Source organism: Neomonachus schauinslandi, chromosome 16, assembly GCF_002201575.2.
Source record: "Neomonachus schauinslandi chromosome 16, ASM220157v2, whole genome shotgun sequence".
Taxonomy (NCBI): domain Eukaryota; kingdom Metazoa; phylum Chordata; class Mammalia; order Carnivora; family Phocidae; genus Neomonachus; species Neomonachus schauinslandi.
Genome location: NC_058418.1, coordinates 46,063,972 through 46,076,977, shown reverse-complemented (window position 1 = coordinate 46,076,977; position 13,006 = coordinate 46,063,972). Strand labels below are relative to the sequence as shown.

Sequence of the window (13,006 nt, the reverse complement as noted above, 5' to 3'; positions counted from 1 at the left end):
AGGTCCCTCTGAAGATCAGGTGTTTGTGTTGACAATCCTCTAATATATAAGTAAAATTTTCAGAGAACATCATCAACTTACTCCATTATTTTAGAGTTCTATTGGCAATGATTTGTATTCCTTGGTCAGGAGGAAAGTATTTTGACAGGGATCCAACTTCCAGAATGGCAAAGAAAGAGAATTGCAAATATATTGTGGAATAAACAGCAAGACTATTTATAACTGTCACGCTTAAAGCTTTCCCCATCTGTTACCCTGACTGCCTTCCTTAATATAATAATAATAATAAAAAGGAGATGTGTTGTAATAAAGCAGTGAGCCAATGTTTCTTTGGGAATTATTAATTACTTCAAAGGAGACTGTCTTATTTGTAGCTAGCCAGGATAGAATGGGAATACAAGAGATAACCAGCCTTGCTTTTGTGAGAGTTAGTCTAGATTTTAAGGTTGCATTACAAATGCTACTTTTCTGCAAGATTTATGAAGCAGGGATTTTTCTTGTCTTGGCAAAAGAGCTTACTGAAGTAAGCTCTAATGACAGATTCCTTGTTAGAAGAGCAAAATATTAGGGGCGCCTTGGTGGCTCAGTCGGTTAAGCGTCTGCCTTCGGCTCAGGTCATGATCCCAGAGTCCTGGGATCAAGCCCCACATTGGGCTCCCTGCTCAGCGGGAAGCCTGCTTCTCCCTCTCCCACTCCCCCTGCTTGTGATCCCTCTCTCGCTGTCTCTCTCCCTCTGTCAAATAAATAAATAAATAATCTTAAAAAAAAAAAAAGAAGAGCAAAATATTAAAATGTTTTTTGAAATAGGGAAGTTTCCCATCTCTGATTACAGTGTCTTGGTTTCACACAAGCAGCAGAGAGATGTACTATAGAACCCCCTTTAACAGCCCTGAAGTCCTTGAATGCAAGAGATCACATTGCATTAAATTCCAGGAAATATAACTAAGGGCTTTCAAAAATCTGCCCGCTATCTTAGATGTCCAATATTATACTTGAGCTCCATTCCTTTGTAGTAAGACAAGAAAGAAGAGGGGGAAAAGTATAAAGAGGAAGAACAAACTGCCATTATTCACATATTTTGGGACTGTCTACTTGGAAAATCCTAAAGAATCTATAAATAATTTTTTAAAATTAATAAGAGTTATATTACAATGATGGTTACCAAATCAATATGCAAAAGTCAACTGCATTTCTACATACCACAACAATCAGAAAAAATTAATTTTTAAGACACTATTTGTAATAGCAACAAAAACATAAAGTACCTAGAAATAAATCAATATATACTTAAGATCTTCAAGGGGAAAATCATAAAACTTTATTGAAAGATATTAACGAAGATCTAAATAATGGAGAACTAGGATATGTTCTTGAAAAGGAAGACTCAATGTCATAAAATTGTCAATTTTCCTCCAACTGATCTGTATCTATAATTTCAATGTTCTGTTAAAACAAAATGCTGGCAGGCAGAATCTGGTGGAATTTGACAGGTTGATTATAAAATTTAAATGTAAAATCAAAGGGCCAATAATAAGCAAGACATTCTTTAAAAAGAATAAATGAGAATGATTTGCCCTCTGATATATTAAGATCTATTATAAAGCTACTGTAATTAAGATAATGTGGTATTGGGGCAAAAGGTGCAAAATGACTAAGGAAACAATACAGGACTCAGAATAAATGTACACATATACGTGAATTTAATTTATGACAGAACAGGTGCTGAATGTCAATACGGGAAGATGGACTAGACTGTATGGAGTCCAAACAACTGGGCAACTGCATAGGATCTGTGGTAGACTGAATAATGGTGCCCAAAGATGATTGGTGTCCTAATTCCTGTAAATATTACCCTATATGGCAAAAGAGTAAATATTACCTTACATGGCAAAATATGTGATTAAGTTAAGATTTCTGAGGTGGGGAGATTATCCAAGATTATCTTCATTACTGTAGCTTAAAAACTGTCTTGAAATCAGGTAGTAGTAGCCTTCCAGTTTTGTTCTTTTCCAAAGTTGTTTTGGCTATTCTAGACTCTTTGCATTTCCATCTGAATTTTAGAATCAGCCTGTCAATTCCTACACACACACACACACACACAGCAGTTAGAATTTGTTTGGATTGCAATGAATCTATAGATAAATGTGAGGAAGAAATAACATCTTAATGATATTGAACTTACCCACTTTTTAACAAGGTATAGTTCTCCATTTATTTAGGTCTTTAATTTCTCTCAGCAATGTTTTGTGGTTTTCAGTGTGCAGGTCTTACACATCTCTTGTCAAATTTATCTCTAAGTATTTAGGATTTCTTAATACTATTGTAAATGATTTTTTAAATTTTTTTATTTTTTATTTTTTAAAGATTTTATTTATTTGACAGAGAGAGACACAGCAAGAGAGGGAACACAAGCAGAGGGAGTGGGAGAGGGAGAAGCAGGCTTTCCGTAGATCAGGGAGCCTGAGGCGAGGCTCCATCCCAGGACCCCAGGATCATGACCTGAGCCGAAGGCAGACGCCCAATGACTGAGCCACCCAGGCGCCCCTATTGTTTTAATTAATTAATTTATTTATAATTTTTAAATTAACATATAATGTATTATTTGTTTCAGGGGTACAGGTCTGTGATTCATCAGTCTTACAGAATTCACAGCGCTCACCATAGTAGACACCCTCCCCAGTGTTTTTTTTAATGTCAATTTCCCATTATTCAATGTATAGAAACACAATTGATTCTCTCTATATGGATCTTGTATCCTGTAACGTTGCTACACACTTTTTAGCCTTCATTTAAAACAGATATTCTCTAGCACAACCTCCAGAGATTTTGATGCAATAAAACATAGATGAAACCCAAGAATCTCCATTGTTAATGATCAGCAGAGTTAGTCTATGCAGATTCTCTAGGGATGTTATCTCAAGAAACATGAACACTGTTAACTATGTTAACTTCTGAAACATGGCAGAGTGAGCAGACTCAGTCCATTCCTCCATTTCAAATAAAAAAAAGCTTATTAAAAATATGACAAATATGTATTTTTAATACTTACCCAAGCTCAAAAGGAAGAAAGGAAAATACCAGGTGACAGAAATGACATGGGAATTTGGAGATTTGTAAAGTTCATCATACAGGTCCTATGGTCTACTGGCTTCAGTGTTCTTTTTTTTTTAAAGATTTTATTTATTTATTTGACAGAGAGAGCAAGAGAGCACAATCAGGGGGAAGAGTAGAGGGAGAGGCAGAAGCAGAAGCAGACTCCCCACCAAGCAGGGAGCCCGATGCGGGGTTCAATCCCAGGACCCTGGGATCACGACCTGAGCTGACGCTTAACCATCTGAACCACCCAGGCGCCCCTAGTGGCTTCAGTTTTAACTCAAAAAGTGGACATTTGGCTTTGCTCCTCTCTGGGAATAAGGAACTGAACTTAGATCCTTGAATGAATCCAGGACCTTGGAAAGGATACCTTCTCTGGAAAGGAAACAAGAAGAAAAATTCTATTTATTGGTCTAGGGAAGTAGTTACGAAAATTGTCCTCTGCCTAGATCTCTCAATAGGGGAAAGAGGTTCCTATGAGGAATCGAAGTCCCAGGTACAGATATGGGATCCAAATTTACCCTATATGATAGGTGAAAGAGTCAGAAGCTGAGAAAATAATAGTTGTAGGATCCTGAAAAACTGCTCTGAAGGAATACTCCCATGCTGTCTTAGTCTGTTTGGGCTTCTCTAACAGAAATACCAGACACTGGGTGGCTTAAACAACAAATGTTTATTTTTCACAGTTCTGGAAGCTGGAGAGTCCAAGATCAAGGTGCAGCAGATTCAGTGTCTGGTGAGAGCCATCTTCTCTCTCTGTCCTCCCATGGAGGAAGGAGTGAGGGGGTGCTCTGGGGTCTCCTTTATAAGGACACTAATCCCATCCATGAGGGCTCTGCCCTCACTACCTAATCACCCTCCAAAGATCCCCCACCTCCCAAAAACATCACATGGAGGATTAAGTTTCAACATATGAATTTTGGGAGAACACAAATATTCAGTCCACAAACGTGCTAAAGATGGGCTTACAATACAAATATTTCAAGCCATCTGAAGAAACAATCCAGTATGAGGAAAGGGTTTGAGATAATAGAAAACTCTTAAAGAAACTCTGACATTGTATTCTTAAAATTTTCCAAGAGGCAAATAAAGAAATAGAAACCATAGTGAAGGAGAAAAAAATGAAAGTATTAAAATCATACAGAACTTCTAAAACTGAAAAACCAAGTTGATAGAATTAAAAACTGAATAGATGAATACCAAAGAGTAGAAAAAGCTAAAGAATTAGCCAACTGAGAGAAAGATCTTAGAAAAATACCCAGGATGTATCAAAGAGAAAGAAAGAAATAAAAAATGTAAAGAAGAGGTTAGAAGACATGGTGATTCCATGGGAAAGACATATATCTGAAAGAATTTCCAGGAGAAACCTGAGATTATGAGAGAAAAAAATATTGAAGAGATAAATGCTGAGAAATCCCAGGAGTGAGGAAGATGCTTAGACTGAAGAAGCAGATCAAGTACCTAAGGAGAATAAACATGGCAAATCCATCACGATGAAACTGTAGAACATCAAAGCATAAAGTAATTCTGGATATCAGTCTGATACAGAAGACAGGTAACTTCAAGAAATAGCAATCGGACTGCACTAGATTTCCACATCAACAATCTGGTCCCTTGTCCATGCAATGCGGAAGCAAGCAGCCTCATGGAGAGGCCATGGATAGGGGTTCCAGCAAGCAGAACCTGGTGAGGTCCCTGCCAACAGCCACGATTAACTGCTAGACATGTAGGTGGGTGAGCTCTAAAATGATACCAGCCTTCACCTTCTGGCCTGTCCAACTGTCCCCAGGTAGAGCAAAGAGGAGCTGTCCTTGAGGAATCTTGACCAAACTACAGATCTGTGAGCAAAATAAATGGCTGCTGGTTGTGTTAAGCCACTAAATTTAGGGTGGTCTGTTATACAGCAAAAGATGAACAAAGTAGCTTAAATAAATTAGGGTTTAGGCAGAAGCTCACATACCAAGGACATTGGGAAATGGGGTTTGGGGGAGGGCTTAGGGGATTAGGGCATGCTGCTACTGCTGCTGCTGCTGATCAGTTAAGGATGAAAAGAATGAATATTGATTCAATAGCTACTTTCTTTTCATGTTCCAGAACCATCCAATTGTACTTATTATAGCTTTTAAATAAGTTTTAACATATGGTGGGGCCAGTCCTCCCACATTATTCTTGTTTTTCTGAATTTTCTAAGCAATTCTAGTTCATTTATTTCCTCCATAAGAACTTTGGAATCAACCTAATTTAAAAAAAAGAAAAAACCTTGATATTACCATTGGGATCACATTATATTTACAAGGAGAACTGACCTATTTATGATGTTGATCTTCCTGACCAAAAACATCAACAGACCTTTCCATTTGTTCAAGTTTTCCTAAACCTGGGTATGCATACATAGATACTTAGATATTATTCCCTGTGTTCTTTATGTTTGAAATATTTGATAATTGAACATATAACTTAAATAGTGTAGTTGATCAAGAAAATAATTTCTTATTCATAGGACTAAGAAACCTTATATTATTATTAGGTGGCAGTCTGATGAGTTTTGAGGAAGAAACCCTACAAATATGTAGAGCATTACTCACTTATTACTCTGAAAACTCAAAAATGTTTTCAACATTTCTCTCTCCTGAGTGTCCCTTCTTTAGTGCAATTGGGATAAAGATCAAAAGCTCTAAATTGTGCTAACAATTCAGATGCTACTTCTGATGGACAGAATGAAAATGGACACTCTAGTTTCATTTTAATTGGGTCCTGAAAGGAAGCAGGTACATCTGGTATCCTTTCTACCATGCTGCTTTTTCACATTTGACTCTGAAGCACCCACTAACGATGTTATCTAGCAATATATTTCACAGTTTAAATCAGAAAGTGTTGCTTCCTTTGAAGTTCCCATATGGTGATCCAAACCAAATATGTGCGGTTTCCCGTTGAGTTTTTTGTTTTTTTTAAGGTAATCTTCATGATTAGATTAGGAATTTCCACATTACATTGGAAAGTCAAGATAGATAAAAAGTCAGTTTCAAGCCACAGAGCAGACCATCAGCAAGTCTTTATAAATATCTAACATACAGTTTCACTACTTCTAAGAAAATCTGAAAATTGCAATGAAGAAAAAATTTCAGTTTCAGATGAACCAAAAAGATTTTTAGTGATGTTATATTTCCTGTGTTCAGATCCAAGCAGGTCCCTCCCTTGCTTAGAGCCCTTCCCTGATTCCCCAGGGCAGTCAGGAGGAATTCCAAGGTTCTTAGTCCAGCAGTTAAGGCAGCCCTTCCCTGAGCTACCTACTCCTCCAGCCTCCAGCTCCATCTCCTGCCCCCACCTCTCCCCTCCCAGTCTGTCTCTGTCTCTCCGGCAGCCACAGGCTAAGAATTTGAAATTCTTTGCCATTTTATGCTCTTGCCATCTACTTGCACAAAGGGTTCCCAGCTCCACAGCCTTTTTTACTTGACTAATGAACACTTCAAAAGGGTCACTTTCACTGGGGAACCTCCCCTGAAAACCCCAGACTGAGCTATGTGTCCCGTACCCTCTTCTATTACGCACTCATTCACTGGATAGCACTGCAATATAATTGTTGGTTTATTTGTCAGTTTCCTCCACTCACTGCTATGCTTTCTGAGGACAGGAATTCTGGTTTTGTACATCTTTGTACTCACGGTGCCTAGATATAAAAGCTTTCAAAAGAAAAAAAAGTTCCAGCTGAAGATGTGGGTTAAATTTCATGTGTGTCAGGAGGCCTCCTTCAAGACCAGTGACACTGGCCTTTCCTGCTACTTCCTGTCTCTGAACCTATATTCCCAGGATGGAACACTATACAACAATGGAAGTGAAATACAACCAGGGCTATAAGCAACCACATGGATGAGACATGCAGATCGGTTCCAATTATGTATGTTTCAAAAACAGGCAGTACCAAATTGCATTATGTGCACATACGCTGGGGTAAAAACTATAAATGGAAGCAATGAACTAATGACCATCAAGGACAGAATGGTGATTATTTCAGGGGGAGGTTCGGATGAGGGGAATGTGACTGGGAAGGACACACAGGGGCCTTCTCAGGGCTGGAAATGTTCTATTATGGATCTTGGTAGCAGTTACATAATATTTGTCTTGTAATTACAATATATATGTATGTGTATTAGTTCCCTGTTGCTGCTGAGCCAGGTCACCATGAACTAAATGCCTAACCTATACATTTATTATCTTAAAAATTATAGAGGTCAGAAATCTAAGATGGGTCTCACTGGACTAAAATCAAGGTGCTGTCAGAGCTGCATTTCCTTCTGGAGGCTCTGGGGGAAAACCCATTTTCTTGTTTTTTCCAGCTTCTAGAGGCTGACCACATCCCTCAGCCCTTTCTCTTCAAAGCCAGAAATGGCTGGTTCAGTCTTTCTCGTATCATATCATTGTGACACTGAGACTGATTCTAGTGCCTCCCTCTTTGACATTTAAGGACCCTTGTGATTATCTACTGAGCCACTCACATAATCCAGGTTAATCTCCCTATGTTAAGGTCAGTTATTTAATAACCTAAATTCCATTTTCTGCCCTAATTTCCTTTTGTCAGGTAATGTAACACATGCACGGTAATATATTCATAGGTTCTGGGGTTTAGGGCATGGACATCCTTGGGAAGCTGTTACTCTACCCACCACAGTATATTTTATGCACATTTGTGGATCTATGTCCTATTTCTTAGTGACAAATGGTTAAAAATTAAACTACAGTATATAAATACAAAGGATTCCTATATGACCATGAAAAAGAATGACTCTTTTTATTTAGTGTTAATGGAATAATCTGCAAGAAATATTTAAAAAGTAGTGTCAGAATCACTGTGTAAAGTATGCTATCATTTATGTAAAAAAGGCATGAGGGGAAGCATAGCTATATGTATTTGCTTCTATATGCTCAAAGTATATTAAAAAACAAAAGCAAAACAAAACAAAACAAGGGAAAGGGCTTTTTCTATCTGCCTAAGAAGCATTTCTTAGTGACCTAAAACCAGGAGGTTTTACCAACTCTTTGAAGATAATACTAAGGAATCATCACCAGCCCTTGAAAAGACATGGAATTACATGGAATTTACAAGGAAGATAATATGGAATTACAATGTAAACAAAACCCTTCTCTGGCAATCATGTCTTTTAATAAACCACTAACAAAATAAAGAAGAATGTCATGCAGATGGAAAATTATACTATTCAGTTTATCCAGGATGTGAATTCTGTGGCAGGATTCAGAACTGCAAACGAAACAATAGCTGAATACAACTAGTTATGTCTAATGTTTGGGAACCTCCTGGAGAGCAGCCAACCCCCTGGAACATGACCAAGCACGACATCCCGGGGAGTCATAGATGGGAGGGAGGTCCCACCACCTGTGGCGTGGGGCCACCGGAGCATTTCCAGCCTGTGTCTGAACACTGCTGTACCAACATTTCTTCCAGACCCGTTAAGAAGTCTGGGGCAGATGATGCTGGCGTGAAGTGTGAAAACAGATTTTTGTCAATCCTGAAACTCCTAGTCCATCCTGCATTCATTCTGGGGCCATCTTGAGAATCCTGCATTCATGGGCAAGGAAGAGACCAGATCAAACTAGGATTCATTCACTCATTCATTCATCTGTTCACTTATTTGCATCCATTTAATCAATGTTTACTGAGTGGCTTTATCTTCCCAGTGCTAACAGCATAAGGCATAGAGTATAATTTCAATATATAAATTTTTAAACCAGCAAAACTATACTATTTTGCTTAGACAGGAACACATAGGCAGTTAACTTATACCTGAAAACAAATCAAAAAAATAACTATCATAAAAATCAAAGTGGCAGTTACTTTCAGGGAAGATGAGGGATACATCGTCAGAAAGGGACACACATACTTGGAGGAGGAGGAGGGCAGCATAGTCTTGACTTACGCAGCCCATCTTTCTGCACTGTTCTTAGACTGCTTGATCCCTTGATACACAGAGAAAAGTGACTATGCTAGGTAGGGCAGAATAGTGGGATTTTTGCACTTGAAGCTACTAGTGATCATGCACTCTTACTACTCTCTCTCACCATTTAATATTTTATTATTAAAATAGCCACCACAGCTGTAAATCCTGGGAGACCCACACATTACCCAGCAGAGGTGAGTAGCACTAACTACTCTGAAAATTCAACCCATTTTCTCATTCTTATAAACAAAGGACAACCATGGACCAGAAGGCATTGGAAGGATCCCTATGACTGCATGATACTTGCTACCTTGGAATTTTCTAACAAATAAATATTTCTCTTTATTTAATAGCATTAAATGGCATTTACTGTCATTTATTACTCATGTTTGATTAAAATCTGGTTCTTTGAGAACAGATGATCAATCCTGTAGGTCTAACATCAGACTGTTAAGATTTCCAGAAGAATAAAATGAAAAATAATGGAGGAAAGTACATTAAAAAAAATACAATTTCCCAGAGCTGAAGTAACACATGAGTAAGCAGACTCTTAATGGCCCACAGAAAGCTGCGGAGGATGAATTAGAAAACTCACTCTTTTTTTTTTTTCTGGGTTTTTTTTTTTAAAGATTTTATTTATTTATTTGAGAGAGCGAATGAGAGACAGAGAGCATGAGAGGGAGGAGGGTCAGAGGGAGAAGCAGACTCCCCGCTGAGCAGGGAGCCCGATGCGGGACTCGATCCCGGGACTCCAGGATCATGACCTGAGCCGAAGGCAGTCGCTTAACCAACTGAGCCACCCAGGCGCCCCAGAAAACTCACTCTTGGACATGGCTTCATGACATTTCAGACCTCAAGTACAAAAAGAAAACTCTAGAAAGTATTGAGAGAGAAATAACAGACCACCCATCAAGGAATGTGAATTAGGTGACTTCAGACTTCTGGACTTTTACCATCAAGTTGGCACAATGTCTTTAACCTTCTGAGGAGAAATTACTGTGAACCTAGAAATTTCAGCTAAACTATCAGGTGAGTATGGAGGCAGAATGAGACATTATCAGGCATTCAAGGATCAAAGTTTCCCTCCTATAGACCCTTTCTGAGGAAGCTACTTGAGCAAAGTGAGAGTAAAAAGATGTAATGGAACACACATGGAAACTTTAAAAATTCCTGAGTAACAACTGTGTAGGAGGTGGTGGATCTGACTTAGAATGAGAAGCTGGGGACACCTGGGTGGCTCAGTCGGTTAAGCGTCTGCCTTCGGCTCGGGTCATGATCCCAGCGTCCTGGGATCGAGTCCCGCATCGGGCTCCCTGCTCCGCGGGGAGCCTGCTTCTCCCTCTGCCTCTGCCTCTCTATCTCTCATGAATAAATAAATAAAATCTTAAAAAAAAAAAAAAAAAGAATGAGAAGCTGGTAGGGTCTGAGAAAAATGTCTTCAAGGAAAAGAAGAGCATACATTCTACAATTAGACAAGAGTGAAGAAATAAAGAATTAGAAACATTGGTCGGGGTGGGAGGAGGAACCCAAAACCTGTACAAAAAAGTCAATTCAGGGGCGCCTGGGTGGCTCAGTCGTTAAGCGTCTGCCTTAGGCTCAGGTCATGATCCCAGGGTCCCGGGATCGAGCCCCGCATCGGGCTCCCTGCTCCGCGGGAAGCCTGCTTCTCCCTCTCCCCTCCCCCTGCTTGTGTTCCCTCTCTCGCTGTCTCTCTCTCTGTCAAATAAATGAATAAAATCTTAAAAAAAAAAACAACATCAGAGAACTTAAATAGGGTTATCAGCCATTCCAATACGAAAGTAGAACAAATCACAGAAGGTAAGAGAGAAACAGGGTGGAATGGTGGTAATATCCTTACATGTCAAGAGATACTGTAGAGTTGATCGAACAAAAAATATAGTTTTAAGTATATTATTTAAGTCTATAAATAAAACTCATAAAATAAAATATAATAAAAATAATTGGGTTGCCAGGGGCTGAGGTAGGGGAATGGGATTGCCTGCAAAGTGGCAATGAGGGAACTTTATGGTGTGATGGAGATATTCTGTATCTTTATTTTGGTGCCAGTTACATGACTGTTTAGCTTTGTCAAAGTTCACAGAACTGTACACCAAAAAAGGGCAAATTTCACTGCATGTAAATTATAACTCAATAAGGCCAGCAAGGGGACAATGAGATCATATGTGAACTAAATCTTCATCTTTCATAGTGGGGACTCAAATGTAGTATGTCAAGCTGATAAATCAACAAATAGCAATCAATATAAGCATAGAATTAGCAAGGAAAATTACCACCACAAGAAACAGCTAAAAGTGCTTCTTGAAAGTAATGCTGGAGAAAAAGACTACTAGTTAGATTTTTAATCTTATTATCTACTTGTTTTACTTATTTATTGGCACCAGCATTTTAAAAAAGAATTCTGAGACATTTTTTAAACACAGAAAAGCTTCCAGAGTAGTACAAAGAATTCCATACACCCTTTACCCAATAATCTGCTTTATAGCAAAGGATCCAGTCCAGGCTCACGTGTTACACCCAGACGTCAGGTCTCTTGAGTCTCACTCAATCTAGGACAGCTCTTCAGTCTTTTACTGACTTTCATGAGCTTGATGTCTTTGAGGATTACAGGCTGGTAATTTTGTTTTGTTCTTCAATTTGGGTTAGTCTAATGTTTCCCCACAATTAGACCCACATTAGATATTTTGGCCCTGATATCAATGAAGAGATGCTGTGTTCTGATGATATCCTAGTGAGTAGTAGTCCATGAGGTTGATTTGCCATATTACTGTTGGCCTTAACTAAAATAACATTTCCCAGATTTCTTCACTGTAAAGTTAGATTTTGCCCCTTTATAATTAATAAGCATTTTGAGGTAGGATATTTTGAGACCCATTAAAGCTTAAGAATGCTTTTTACCGGGGCGCCTGGGTGACTCAGTTGGTTAAGCGACTGCCTTCGTCTCAGGTCATGATCCTGGAGTCCCAGGATCGAGTCCCACATTGGGCTCCCTGCTCAGCGGGAAGTCTGCTTCTCCCTCTGACTTTCCCCCCTCTCATGCTCTCTCTCTCTAATAAATAAATTAAAAAAAAATCTTTAAAAAAATTAAAAAAAAAGAATGCTTTTTACCTGCACTGATTATTACCATGATTGCCAAATAGTAAATTTTTACTTAGTGGATTCAAAGATTCCTATTTATTCAACAGATTATAATCTATTAGTATCATTATTTTCTTGATTCTTTACTTGTTCCAAATTTGGTCAGTGGGAGTCCCTTTGCTGGCTTCTGTATCATTTTGACATATCCCTGTCATTCTTTGAGCATTTCCTTAGTTTCTGACATGAAAGGATGTTCCAGGCTCATCTTGTTCTTTCCCCACCTCAGTCCTGGAAAAAGTCCCTCTTAGAAGAGATTGGGTTCAGAAACCAAGCTTTGGTTATGAGGTGTTCTCATTGATACTAGGATCTCAAAGCTGCCAGGACCTCTCAATGGTCATAGGTAGGAAATATACATAAACATATACACACATTTACATATACATTCTATATCTGTGCATATCAACAACTATGGGTTCACAGTGATAACCCCAATTCCATTTCAATACCAAAGACTCATCTTAGCCTTTCTCTAAGGTATATATATGGATAGATAGATAGATAGATAGATAGATAGATAGACAGATATATCTGCCTCCTCCAAGACTGAAAAATAATATTGGCTCTTGTTATCCTGATTACTTTTTTGTTTAATGCTTCTATCTGTATCCAATCTTCTGAAGCTACCAGGTTGCCACTCTATTTGTACATCCCACATGCTGATTCTGGCCACTGCCAGGCTGGCTTCCCATCCTCCCTGGCATACATTATTTTGATTAAAAACTCAGAAATGAAAAAATTAAATAGCCAAATACTATAAAAAGAACAAAAAATAAAATTTTGAGAATTTGTGTCAAGTAATATTCCTA

General features: G+C 38.5%; 1 protein-coding gene across 1 annotated transcript in view; it reads right to left on the bottom strand.

Annotated features, from left to right (window-relative positions):
- The window catches only part of HYDIN (HYDIN axonemal central pair apparatus protein), a 144,836-nt gene that overhangs the window by 60,444 nt on the left and 71,386 nt on the right, over positions 1-13,006 (bottom strand). The window lies entirely within an intron of this gene.